This window comes from Anoplolepis gracilipes, chromosome 12, assembly GCF_047496725.1.
Source record: "Anoplolepis gracilipes chromosome 12, ASM4749672v1, whole genome shotgun sequence".
In the NCBI taxonomy this organism is placed as follows: domain Eukaryota; kingdom Metazoa; phylum Arthropoda; class Insecta; order Hymenoptera; family Formicidae; genus Anoplolepis; species Anoplolepis gracilipes.
In genome coordinates, this window is record NC_132981.1 from 970,871 (window position 1) to 985,151 (window position 14,281).

Sequence of the window (14,281 nt, forward strand, 5' to 3'; positions counted from 1 at the left end):
TTTTAGGCGAGAGAAATTGTAAACTCCTATATAGACATTTACAAACCTTGTACATTTGTAAATCTTATTTTGTATTGAAAACATTAAGCGATATAAAGTGTGGATTCAACTGTTTTGAAAGAAAATTAATTCTCTTGTGAAGAAACTGGCTTAGCTATGACATATTTTTAAACATTCTGCATAAAAATTTATAAAGTTATTTGTCTAACAGTTAGTATCTGTATGATAAAAATAGTTATATGTACATAAATTGTAATAAAAATTGCATTTTTTTTATTAGTCTACGTTTGAATCTTGATTTGCACAGAAGTTAATTTGTGTTAATCTTTTAATAAGAATAGGTTAGGTTAGATTAAATCTTTAGGAAATTTTCAGAATTTTATAAATGTAACAATATATATATATCAAGGGCTAGCCATTTCTAGATTTTTAGCAGTAAAATAAACATTTATTGAAATTTGCAACATCTTATTTTTGTCTTAATATTATATGATTAGAAAATATATAATAAATTGCAGTACAAATAATGCTAATAAAAATAATAGTTTTATTTGAAAAAAGTAAAACAAGAAATGTGCATTTCTCATTTAAATATATTTACTTACAACTTGCAACGTAATAGAAGTGCGTCACATAATAGAATAATTGCATTATCATGTATATTTAATCCGTTGTAAAAGTTCAAAATTTGTGCTGTGTCAGATAAACTTTGATACGACACCATTTTGAATTTAATTGCATATGTAATCTAGATTAGTTGCAAATTTTAATGTAAAAAGTTAAAAACTAGAAGTCTTATTATTAAAGTCACACACACACACACTTTTTCTCTCTTTTTTTCTCCCTCTTTCTTTCTCTTTCTCTTTCTTTTTCTTTCTTAAAATTAAACTTTAATGCAAGAGATTTTTTTTTTGTCATAATTATTTGTGTGTATATTTTAGTTAGTGAAACTCATATAAAGCAATGATACAATTTAATACAATGGCACACATAAAAAATGCGATTTTAAACATTGTAATGAGTTTATATAAATAACTTAAGCTTGCATCAGTTATTTACTTTATTATTCTTTATTTTACTACTTTATTCCTACTATTATTATTACTAATATTATAAATTGTATATTATGATTTTATGTGATTATTGATTTTTTTACTATTGATGAATACATATAACTTCATTAGGCAAATTTAATGTTTCAAGTTTGCCTCGTAGCACTTCCGGTTTATTAATAATTCCATTCATATGCATAGCTCTTTATATATAATCAAAATATGACTACTTTTTAGTAACAATCTTGACTTAAAGGAGACAATAACGTTTTTAAATATAAATGTATTTCAGAACGTTATTATAAACATATTTATTGCTATTATTTTGATGCTAGTTCTGTTTTTTTTGTTTTAATAACTATGGATAAAAATTCAATTGATCCAGCCATGTCGATTCCGGCGTTTTACACTGGACAAAGTATATTTTTGATAGGCGCGACAGGATTTTTAGGCAAAGTATACATCGAAAAGATACTGAGATCTTGTCCGGATGTTCGAGAAATATTTATATTAATGCGTCCAAAAAAAGGAATGAACCTTAACGAAAGACTCGAAAAAATGTTAAACTTACCGGTAAGTTAGATATAAATATATACACAATATTTCTTCAAAAATTATTACAACGTATTAATAAAAAAATTTCTGAATAATTTTTATTATAATGTTTTAATTATAATGTTTTAATTATTATAATGTTTATTTTTTAATTAAAAATTAACATGAATAACTTTAAAATTGGAAAGGGAAAAGTAGAAGTATAAAATCTCGAAAAAAAAATTTTTTCAAATAATAAATTGTAAGAAAAGTCATTAAAGGTTTTAAACCTTTTGCGTAAAAATATTTTAACATTATTTAACAATTATGGCAAATTTTCTTATAAATACTTTTTATATATAATATTCTTTTATTTTAGTTATACGATAAATTACGACAGGAACAACCTGCAAATTTCAAGAAATTAATTTTAATTTCTGGCGATACTAGTCAGGAAAATTTAGGTTTGTCGACTATCGATAGACAAATGCTGATTGAAAGAGTGACAATAATAATTCATAATGCGGCAAGTGTAAAATTTAACGATAGCTTAAAGTACGCCATCCTTACTAATACCAGATCAACGAGGGATGTATGTATCTTAGCCGAAAGTATGAAGAATCTAATAGTAAGTAAACACAGATTGAGAGAGATTCTGCATTCACATATTTGTATAAAAAACTTTTTCTTTGTATTTCATTAAGTAAATTATGTTACATAGGATTTTACGCGATATATTAACATTACGTTTATTTCTAAAAATATTTTTTATGAAAAATATAATTTTCGAACTTATATATGTATATTCAAAGAATCTTAAAGAGATGTCTTTTTACATGAGAACCATATTCATTTCTTAAATTGTGAACATTCTGCAATCTTTACTATAAATTTCTTAATTATAGCATTTTGAGCAAGGTATAATTTTAATATTAATTGTTTTTATCTGTTAAAGGCTTTAGTATATGTTAGTACTGCATATACACATTTGGATAATCCGTTTATAGAGGAAAAGACGTATCCACCTATAACCGATTGGCGAAAAATGATCAAAGTGGCCGAGTCATTGGATGAGCATATCTTGAGTATTTTTACAGCTAAGTGAGTGTGACAAATATAAATCCAATATACATATGTAAATACGTATGTGAGTTTTAAATAGTGTTAATTAGAAAAAGAAATTACTTTTTTCTATTTATATTATAATATTACAATTACTGTTTCAAGTTTTCATTTGTTATTTTTATTTGAAATTACGTACAGATGTTTGAATAATATTCCCAATACATACTTATTCTCGAAAAACTTAGCGGAGGATGTAATACAGGAATACTCTTCATTTTTGCCTTGTGCGATTGTAAGACCATCTGTGGGTACGTAGATTTTTTTTCGTGAATATTATAAAGAAATAAAGAAACAAAATTTGTGTCCCTAGAATACAAAGTCTATACACGTAGATATCTTTTCACTTCACGTTTTTAAACCTGTCCAAAATGTCGAATTTAATTGTAAGTGTAGCGGGAGCATACAAAAACATTCACATATACATTCACGCATACATATACGGTATTTTGACGGACTTTGAGTCGAACTTCCAGACTCTGTATTCTAGGGACACTATAAAATAAATATAAGTTTTCCATTCTTTCTCTGTTTTTTTTCTCTTTGAATCAAATGCTGTTTGAACAAAGTAGAAGTTTAACTCTCTTTTTATTTTATACAGAAAATCTAAAAATATAAAATATTTGTATCAATATATTACAGCAAAATACAAAATGTATGAGTGTAATATATAAATATAAATAGCTCGAAAAAAATATTCCAAAATTCTAATTTTTATCTAAATTTTATATCTTACAAATAGAGATTTACTTTAGCGCCTTTACTCTGCTTTTGCGTGCACACGTATAATAGTTATATTAATATTATTTAAAAGTATTGTTAATTGAAACAATTTATTTAATTATTGTAGACCACAATATATATACTAAATTAAGCAAAAATTGAAAGTAAGTTTTCAGGTTTGCACTTTTTCTATTTTTTTCCATTTTTGGTTTATAAGAAAAGATAAGATATATCGTTCTATATACATACAGGGTGTTCGGCAACAGGTGGGACAAAATTTAAAGAATGATTCTACACGATAAAATAAGACAAAAATCAAGAATAACAAAATTGCAATAGAGGCTTCATTTTTTAGTTATAAATATTTAAAAGTTTGTGTAAAAGGTATCTAAAGCTCGGCAATTCACTGCATATTTTTGCGTCACAGAGTATTTTGAGAGCGATTCAGTCGATGTAGTCTACGCACGTCAAAAATTTTGCGGTTTACCATGCTTTGGGCACCTTTTACGCAAATTTTCAAATATTTATAACTAAAAGACGAAGCCTCTATTGCAATTTTGTTATTCTTGATTTTTATCTTATTTTATCATGTAGAATCACTCCTTAAATTTTATCTCACCTGTTGCCTAACACCTTGTATATCATAGTAGTCATGTCAAAATTTAATAATAATATGATAAAAAAATATATTTCGTTTGATAGTGGTAAATTCGCTGAGGGATCCAATTCCAGGATGGATAGATAATTTTAATGGTCCTCTGGGACTGTTGGCTGCTGGCGGAAAAGGATTATTACCAGTTTTATATGCTAGTAACCTCACAAAATAACATACCAGTAGACACTGTTATCAACACTATAATTCTCGTAACTTGGAAACTTGGATTGACAACGTATGATCAACAATTTATGTATTAATGCACATCTCTATCTGCGTTAAGTTACAAACGGAAATTAAATTTACGTTATACGTATTAATTTATGTTATACATATATAAGCATTATTCAATTTGCTTCATTTTTTGCATTAGAGTTTAGAAAATTAAAAAATCACATTTCTTTTATTAAATTTATATATAATTTTCTCTCGGGTAAAATTAAATAGAGATGTTTAAAATAATTAAACAAATTTTGTGTATTTACATTCTTAAAACTTAATTCGTTAATATATGATATGTTAAAATAAATTTTTTTTATATTCTGTAATAATATCTTGTAATATTCTCACTATCTCATATTTGTCTATAATTGTAAGATATTTTGAATTTAATGAAATTTCTATAACATTTTATATTTAATGCATTCATTTGTAATATTATTTATTACTATTAGTTTCACACCACAGTCCACATGTTTTGTCGTTAACTGTACTTGTCCAAATGAAAAAAGTATATTATTTCAAGAAGTTTGCAACATAGGAGTCAAAATTTTGGAAGACATACCCTTGGAAGGAGTTCTTTGGACCCGCAGTACATTATTTGTCCAGAATTTAATTACATATTATACGTTGACAATATTGTGGAATATCTTACCAACTATAATAATAGATTCAGTTTTAAAACTTTCGGGACATAAACCTATGTAAGTACTGAACAAATCAAATGCTTCCAAAATATATGTTATTTATAAAATATTATTATACAAAATTATACGAGAGAGAGAGAGAGAGAAAAAGAGAAAGAGAGAGGGAAGAGAGAGAGAGAGGGGGGAAGAGGGAGAAATAGTGAGAAAGAGGGAGATAAGAGGAGAGCGGGAAAAATTGATTGTTTAATTGATCTTTATTAGCTTTCTCAGTAATTTGTAGTATAGAAAATTACATACTTATTTAAATTACATTATAATAAATATGCTCCTTTAACTTACGCTTATATGATTCAATTTTTTCACTTTTTTTATTTCAGCTGGTAAGGCGTTATACATTTTTACTCCTTCATAAAACATATTCTTTTGCGCGCTTCGTATTCTTGTAATGCAATGTCCTCGGTTTGTCGTGTTTGTCTTTCACTCTCATTTCCTACTATTTCTATCCTACTTCTTAATTGATTTGGTAACATATTCTTTAAAATCTTAAAAATAAATATGCACATGTTATAACATAGTCTCTGTCTTACACACATGAACTGCAACGTTTGCAGCATATGTTCCACTTTAGTATACCTATCACATTGCAATATAACTCTCATGGCTCGATTTTGCACTATTTGTAATTTATCCAGCTATTTTTCCCCCATATCTATTAACAACGTTGCGCAGTATTCAAAGTGAGGCGCTACAATTGATTTATATACAATGCACCTGTTCTACATTGATATAAATTTATCTATTCTATTTAAAAAACTTGTTTTTTCCTATTTTTTTTAACATATAATCACAGTGATCTTTAAATCGGAGTCTATCATCAATAATCATACCTAAGTATTTCATTATTTCTACTAGAGAGAGAGAGCTCTATCTCAATTCCATCCAAATATTTCAATGCAATATTTCCTTTCAGTTCTTTCTTAATACTCCTGACTATCATGTATTTAGTTTTTCCTGCATTCATTTTCAACTTATTTACATTCATCCATTTTTCAATTATTCTAAATGCCATATTCATTTTATTCCGTACTGCTTACTTCATTTACATATATTAATGTATCATCTGCGAACATTTTTATACTAGATTCTTCCCGGCAAACTTTAATTATATCGAGTATGTATACAATAAATCATAAAGGCCCTAAAACTGATTCTTGTGACACTCCATATTCTGTGGCAATTTGTTTTGACCATTTATTATTGAAATGGACCTTTTGTGTTCTATTATTTAAATATGTTTTTAACCATTTTAATACTATTCCTCTAATTCTGTATTTATATATATATATATATATATATATATATATATATTTATATATATATATATATATATATATATATATATATATATTTATATATATATATATATATATATATTTATATATATATATATATATATATATATATATTTATATATATATATATTTATATATATATATATATATTTATATATATATATATATATTTATATATATATACAATTTACATAAACACATAACTACAAGATATTATACTTTCAGGTAGATTTCTTAAAGTATATTAAAAGGATAATAATTAAAATAATCAAGGATAAGCAAAACATTTAATGTAACAAAACATATATAATTTTTTATCAATTCAGAATATTAATTGTCATGTATTTTTTTAGGCAAAGTGTTTTAAAAATATTAGTTTGTAACGCCATTTTAAAATTGCATATTTTTCCAAATACTTTTTTTATTGTGGTGGTTAGGTGGTTTTGGATTCAACCTTGCCAGATCCATAATAACTAAAGTTATGCCATTGAATATGTAAATTGTCTTATATAAACATGTTATATGTAATAGGCTCTTGGGATTGAAGAAGAAGATATATGTGGCTAATCGTGCTCTGGAACATTTTACATTTAACGAATGGAAATTTGATAATTCAAATAGTCGACGGCTAATATCGTTAGTACCATCTGATAACCGAGAAATGTTTCCGGATGATTTTTTTGATGCCGATATAGAAAAGTATATGAGGTAAGTATTCAATTCTCTTTTAACTTTAAATTAAAAAAAAAGTATTAAATTTTAAAATCGATTCAACATATTATTTAGAGCATATTTTTTTAGACTTTCATTTATAATTAAAAACTTATTTCCATAAATATTTACTGTATTTCGCTGTTTATTAAATTATGTATCATAATTTTAAAAATATTGTCCTAAATTTTTGAATAAATTGCTTCTTTTGTAAAACACACAAAAATTGAAATTTGAAAATAATTTTTAAAATAATATTTACTGATAGCAATAGAAAAATGTGATAATAAATAAATAATAAAGTACTGTCACGTATTGAATGATATATGTATAACTTATATACATCAGTTTAATATAAAATTATATTTTTTTCTTTTATTTAACATATTTAAAAATGTAACATTTCTGATAATTAATACATATTTTTTCTTTTTCTTTCTCTATCTTGCAATTTTTAATGAATAGACTTTTATACATCTATAAAATGAACATTTGGATAAATCGGTCAATTTATTTATATTTTTTAATCGACACTGTATTAAAATAAAATTTTGATGTATGAATTACAAGCTATGTTAGTTTATGAAACATTTTAATCTCTAATTCTACTAATCGCACTGCGAGAGAACAAAGAAAAATAAAAACAAGAATAAATTAAATTTTGTAACTTATACAAGCAGATAGAATATTATCAAAAAATGTATTTATTGCTAATTAAAATATATAATAATTATGTATATAATAAAACTATAATAAATTTTAAAAATATAGAAAAGAAATTTTTGAATTTTAAATAATCTCTGTATAAGTCAATTTATACATATTGTGTAAATAAGCAACGAATGCACAATAAATTGATTAAATAAGTATATCAGATTTACTTCAGCTACACGATAATGAAAGTTAAAAATTGCTGTAAGATAGTAATATATTGATTTATAATATTGTTTAATTTTGACATCTTTTTTCTAATGTTTACATTATGTATAAAAAACATTTTAAGGTATTAAATATTTATTTTATTATTTAAAGAAATGGAGTAATAGGTGGAAAAAAATATCTTTTACACGAAGACATGAATCGATTAGATGCAGCCAAAACACATTGCAAAAGGTAAGTGTTAAATATAAACAGAACATTGTTGTTTATATGTTAGATATTAAGTATTTATTTGTAAAATGTATTGTAATATATAAGATTAATTTATTAAATTATTAATAAATATCTATTTCAGAGTGGATCAATTCGTCGCAACTTTTAAAACTATTATTGCTATTGGTATGCTATGGATGATATAAAAGTGGATATGTTTTTAAAGATTTTAAAAAGAAAAAGAAGGCTACTAATTTATAAATATTGTGCAATTTTTATAAATCAGTAATTATCTCTCTCTAAAATGTTTAATATATTCTATAATTGTAAAATTGTTGTATAATTGTTTAATTATAATTTCTATTGTAAGGAATAAACCTTACTTTACTCTATCATCTAATAACATCTATTTGTAACTAGCATGCGCATTCTGACCACAAACATCTATATAATACTAGACCGCTAAGCTCCTTATATAGTTACTAGATTCTATGGACCTGAAACCTATGTACTTTTATACACATAAGCGGCGGACATAATAACCGAATGGAATGCTGGATTGGTAAAATTTCATGTCCTCCGCCTATGAGTAACTATGTGTATAGTGATCATATAAACGAGGGCTATGTATTTTATTATAAAAATATTAATAAAATAACTAAAAGAGAATCTCTTAAAAAAAAACCCTTACACTATCAATTAAAACAAAAATTAAAGCTATAAAGACATAAACAAATGGAATACGTATTATATTTTGTTCTCTTTCTCTTTTTCGCTTACATAAATAATCAAAATATATTAATTATTTATCAATTTATGTAATTAAAAATTATCCGATTTACATCGTGTTTGATGTTATTTTAATCGCAAAAATCTCATTAATCCATTACAATTATTTTAGGACCGATAAAATGTGAAATGTAAAAATTTAATTTTCTATGGTAAGATGAAATACAATACAAAAGATTGAAGATAAAAAGAGCCTCGCGAGACTTCGGAACTCTGATATTGGCCATCTTGCTTGCTCCTTACTCATCTCCTCTCTCGCTTTCCTCGAGCTCCAGCATCAAAGGTCTTTAAAGAGCTCACTTATTTATAAAATGTAAACATGCAATAAAATCAAAACTAAAACTTTTATTTCGCATTTTATCGATTTAAAAATAATTTCAATGGATTAATGAGATTTTTACGATTAAAACGACACTAAACATGACGTAAATCGGATTATTTTTAATTAATATGTATGATTAATCTAATTCAAAATTATCCGATTTATGTCGTACTTATGTCTTATACAGGGTGTCTCAGAATGACCGTATCACTTCTCGGGTGCAGATAGAGCGGGTTAAATGGAATAGTCCTGTACCATTTTGCGATTTTCGGAATAATTATTGAGAAATTAATTTACAAAGATCGACAAATTCGGCGCGAATATCAGGCCGCTAATTTTTTCAAACTGTGACTTTGGAGCTTTATAACTCGAAAAGTACTCAATGAAGAAACATTTGATTATAGTGTTTTGGAAAGCTCTCGAGGTCAGCTACAAGAATATGTAATAAAAAATAGGGGATGCTATTTAAAAAAATTGAGGTAACCTTCATGTGACCTTCAAATAATTCTTCAAGGTCAAACCAATGGTACCATCTTATGGTCCCCTCGAAACCAAACAACTTTTGTCTGAAACATTTTTCTCTCCCGGGCTTGGTTTTGGAGATATTCGACTGGATGGATTAAAATGGTCCACCCTGTATATTATATTCATTATTGTTAGTCGTTATTGAGCGATTTGGTGCAGCAACAACGAGATTGTTACGATCTTTCCGGCAGTTGTGAAAAGCGAGCCTGCGAGAAGAAGAAAAGGAGGTAAAAACAAATATAATCTGCGTATTACCTTTATTGAGAACGCAAGCATGCGTCGCATCTACAAAATGATAGCCAGTGTAACACTGGCATTGGTCGTTGTCGCATAATGAATTGTCGATACTATTCTGGCATATCGTCGTTAGTTCACAGGGACCGTCTATCTTGGCAGGTTCTGTAATAATTTTTTTTTTTAACCGCTTGCGGAACTTAAAGTTACAAGATGTAACTTTCGACATCTCTTCGTTCTTCGCAAATAACGATCAGAACTATACCGAATAGCGAATGCACATTTACCTTGCCTGCATTCGCTATTCGGTATAGTTTGACACGTTATATGATCTTCGCAGCTCATTCCGATGGCTAGAAAAAGAAGAAAAGAAGAAGAAAAAGAAGAAAGAAAAAAGAGAAGAAAGAAGAAGGAGAAGAAGAAAAAAATCACTCTTTATTATTCAAGAAACAGTGAAATAAGCATTGGCAAAACGTAAAAATAAATATGAAAAAAGTGCAAGCATATTTAGTAGCAGAGCTTGTGTGTCTAATTCTGTCCCTGATTTTATGCAAACATGTGGTGAATTTGAAAAGCACGAATTATCATGCCATCAGCATGAAGTGCGTCTCGAAGTTAATTTACTCGTAGAAGCTACTTCTTGACGCATAATATACATAACACGATTTTCGCGTAACCACCGTTTTGTCCCTCGTGCGACAAATATTTTTTAGCACAAACATTCACTGGCGATGCACGTCGATTTATCGAGACTCTCCAAGTAATATGGTTGCACACACCTCAAATACATATGTGTGCAATCCATATTATGCAGAGAGTCCCAATAAATTTATGGCTTTGTTGCCATAAGCAAAATGCATTCTGGATACATTCGGCGTCCCTCTCACAGTTACCATTGATGTGCACGTTCACGCGCTCTTCTAAAACGAGAAATAAATTAGTAGTAAATAAGAATCGATTAATTATCCAAGAAAAAATGGATCACGAATTATTGAAAATTGAAACGGTGGAGTTTTATCTACTGTACTGATAAGTAACAGATACTTTGACGCGACAAATTCTATATAATTTTAATATTCTAAAAAAGAGTATCTAAAAGATATTTTAAAGAATCTCCATTAGATTAGAATGTTTGATGGATATCTGAAAAATTGAAATTGAATTTGCTTCAAGTGTCTGAGCGATATGTAAAAGGTTAAGACTTTTTAAACATGTTTAGCGAGAAAAAAATAATCCAAAATATAATAAATATCTTTTCAATATCTCCAAGTGACATCTGAGAAGAATGAGAATCTAATACACAAATTAGGTCTCTGTAGGTTTCTTCAGACATTTTTCTGTCTTGTGTTGTCGAATGCAACGTTATCTCTTACGGCTCTGCTACGTCGACGCATTTTAAAAGTTTTTAAACATCCCGGGAAAAAAAAGATGGCCATGTATGAATTTTGTCAATATCTGATCATGTCTTACCAAGAATAGTCATATGATATTATATAATTACTAAATAAAATCATATGATATCATATATGATTTTATTTAATTATCATATTATCATATATAACTATATTTGGCAAGATATGCTCAGATCAAGGATCCGAACCAAACTGGAATTGAAACCAAAAACCGTTCCGTAATCCTTTTTTTAGATGAACCGATACCGAAACCGAAACCAAATTTTACAAAATTTTGTAATAATATTATTTACGGTTAACAGTTTTTTTCGGTTCTTTTTCCGGTTTTTAATTTATCTATATATGTATAGATCTGTTTTTTATAGTTGAATCAATATGACGACTTAATGCTCGATTGAAAATGCTTAATTTTTTAATAATAAGTTGTTAGAAATATTAGTTTGGAGTAAAATAACATTATGTTTTTTTAGATTTTTTAACTATTCTAAATTTTTTATTATTAATAGAACACCACAAGCGCGTGCTACGCGCGCTCTATTCATTGTACATATATGCTATAAATTTGAATATTTTTGAAAAATAGACCCTGTATGTATATATATAGGCAAATCGTAAAATGGTAGAGGACTTTTATGTTTAGTTTGATCTGCTCTATCTACCCTTGAGCTATGGGACGGTCGCGACCGGACACCCTGTATAAATCATACATAATATATATATATATATATATATATATATGTATACATATATGTATATAAATATATATATTATTTTTATAAACAATTATACGTAATACTTTCTTTGCATAATTAAAAAATTAATATGCGAATATACAAAATATCCCGTTTTTTTTCTATTTTACTCTCTTTCAGATTTTCCTTCCTCTCTCTCTCTCTCTCTCTCTCTCTCTCTCTCTCTCTCTCTCTCTCTCTCTCTCTCTCTCTCTCTCTCTCTCTCTCTCTCTCTCTCTCTCTCTCTCTCTCTCTCTCTCTCTCTCTCTCTCTTCACGAACAATAATTGTAACAAAATGAGCTTTTTTACTGTACAAAAAATTTATTTACGGTTACATCAACGATTTGACAATTGGTGAACTGTCAAACGAGTACCGTTTCGCTCGTACCGTGCACTTCGCATCAGCTCGCGTTTCACGAGATTGTGATCTCGCAAATCGAGACGACCAATTACGATCGGAATAAAGCGGCAACAATGCAAACGCGATTAGCGGTCAACTTTAGTATATCATGCGAAATTTATAATAGGGATTGGAATTTACTGAATAAATAATAAAGTAAAAAAATAGAAACGCTCCTTGATTTTAAAAGACGTTCGTAATAATTGGCGGTTAAAGCATAAAGGTAACAATCTTATTACAATAAAAAAATTGTGCAGAAAAGTATTGGGTTGTTCAAAAAGTCATTGCGTTTTTCTTCGGTGATTTTCAAGACCGTTTATTTTATACAAAGAACTGACATTAATCAATGATGTATTGCCCCCCTTTTGTTCGATGACCTTCTGTCATCTTTTGATAAGCTTCATAATCCTATTCTCGAAAATCTTCCTACCTTTATTATCCAAAAACTAATCCAAGTGCCTTTCGATAGCGTCATCTGAAGGAAACGTTCTTCCATTCAAGGAGTTTTGCAATGACCGGAACAAATGGTAGTTTGATGGTGCAAGATCTGGCGAGTATGGTGGTTGAGGGAACACATCTCAATCAAGCTTTAACAATTTTTCGCGAGTCATCAAACTATATGTGTGGTCGAGCGTTGTCGTGATGGAAGACCACTTCTCTGCGATTGTGCATAACCAAGTTGTTTTAAATGAAAGTGAACACTTCCAATCAATACTTTTAGTACCTCAGCAAGCTCACGAATGGTAAAACATCTATTAGCTTCAACTAATGCCTTTATTTTCTCATCATCAACCTTTGATGGCCGACCTGAACAAGGTGCATCTTTCACACTGGATTCACTAGAACAAAAACCAGCAAACCAATATTGAAACTGGTGTTCTTCTAGGGCTTTGTCACCATAAATTTTAAGCAACTTTTCACAAGCCTGCACTACGTTCTTTCTTTTTCGAAAATAATAAAGTAAAACTTGGCGAAAATGATCGTGTTGACTCTCCATTTTCAAAACACTATAGAAAGAATGAATGTTTATTGATTCGCGCACTTTTTTTTTATGGAAGTTGAAAGTGTCAGCTATTAAACGCGCATTGGCTCATAAATATAATAATAATACAACTAAGTACAAATGCAATTAAAGCCATTCATCGGAGAAAAACGCAATGACTTTTTGAACAACCCTATAATAACTATATTTTGTAACTAATATTGAGTACATGTGACGAAGAAAACCAAAACTTGAGTGACATCTTGATACTAATTTACAGTGCGCATCTCTTCTATCTCCGCTAAGATTCTCCTCAATGCAAAATAATCTTGTATAAAATGACGCAGTGTATTGATGAACATGAGTATATGACGTAAAATGTGGTAGATTATTGTCATCCCGTCATCTTTATAGACAGCATTAATTGAAACTGTTAATGTGACTACATTATATTAACATTTGACACGGTTACCAAAACAATATGTCAATTTGTTTCTCGAGAGTAATTAGACAGTTTCAATCAATACTGTCTATGGGGATGACGAGTGACGGACCGCAAGATTCCATTAAAAATCAGTGTGGACAAATCAGGTCATCCTTCAAGCTATTTGCTACACGAGAATCGAACAATAATCTACCACATTTTATGTCATATACATGTTCATTATGCACTGCGTTATTTCATACAAGATAATTTTACATTGAGGAGAATCTCAACGGAGATAGAAACATACGTAAGCACTGTAAATTAGTATCAAGATGTCACTCAAGTTTTGGT

General features: G+C 28.1%; 2 pseudogenes; one reads left to right on the top strand and one right to left on the bottom strand.

Annotated features, from left to right (window-relative positions):
• The first annotated feature begins 1,301 nt into the window (after positions 1 to 1,301).
• On the top strand, positions 1,302 to 8,392 carry LOC140671726 (fatty acyl-CoA reductase 1-like; annotated as a pseudogene).
• A 1,489-nt stretch (positions 8,393 to 9,881) lies between these two features.
• Positions 9,882 to 13,518, bottom strand: LOC140672013 (uncharacterized; annotated as a pseudogene).
• Positions 13,519 to 14,281: the final 763 nt, after the last annotated feature.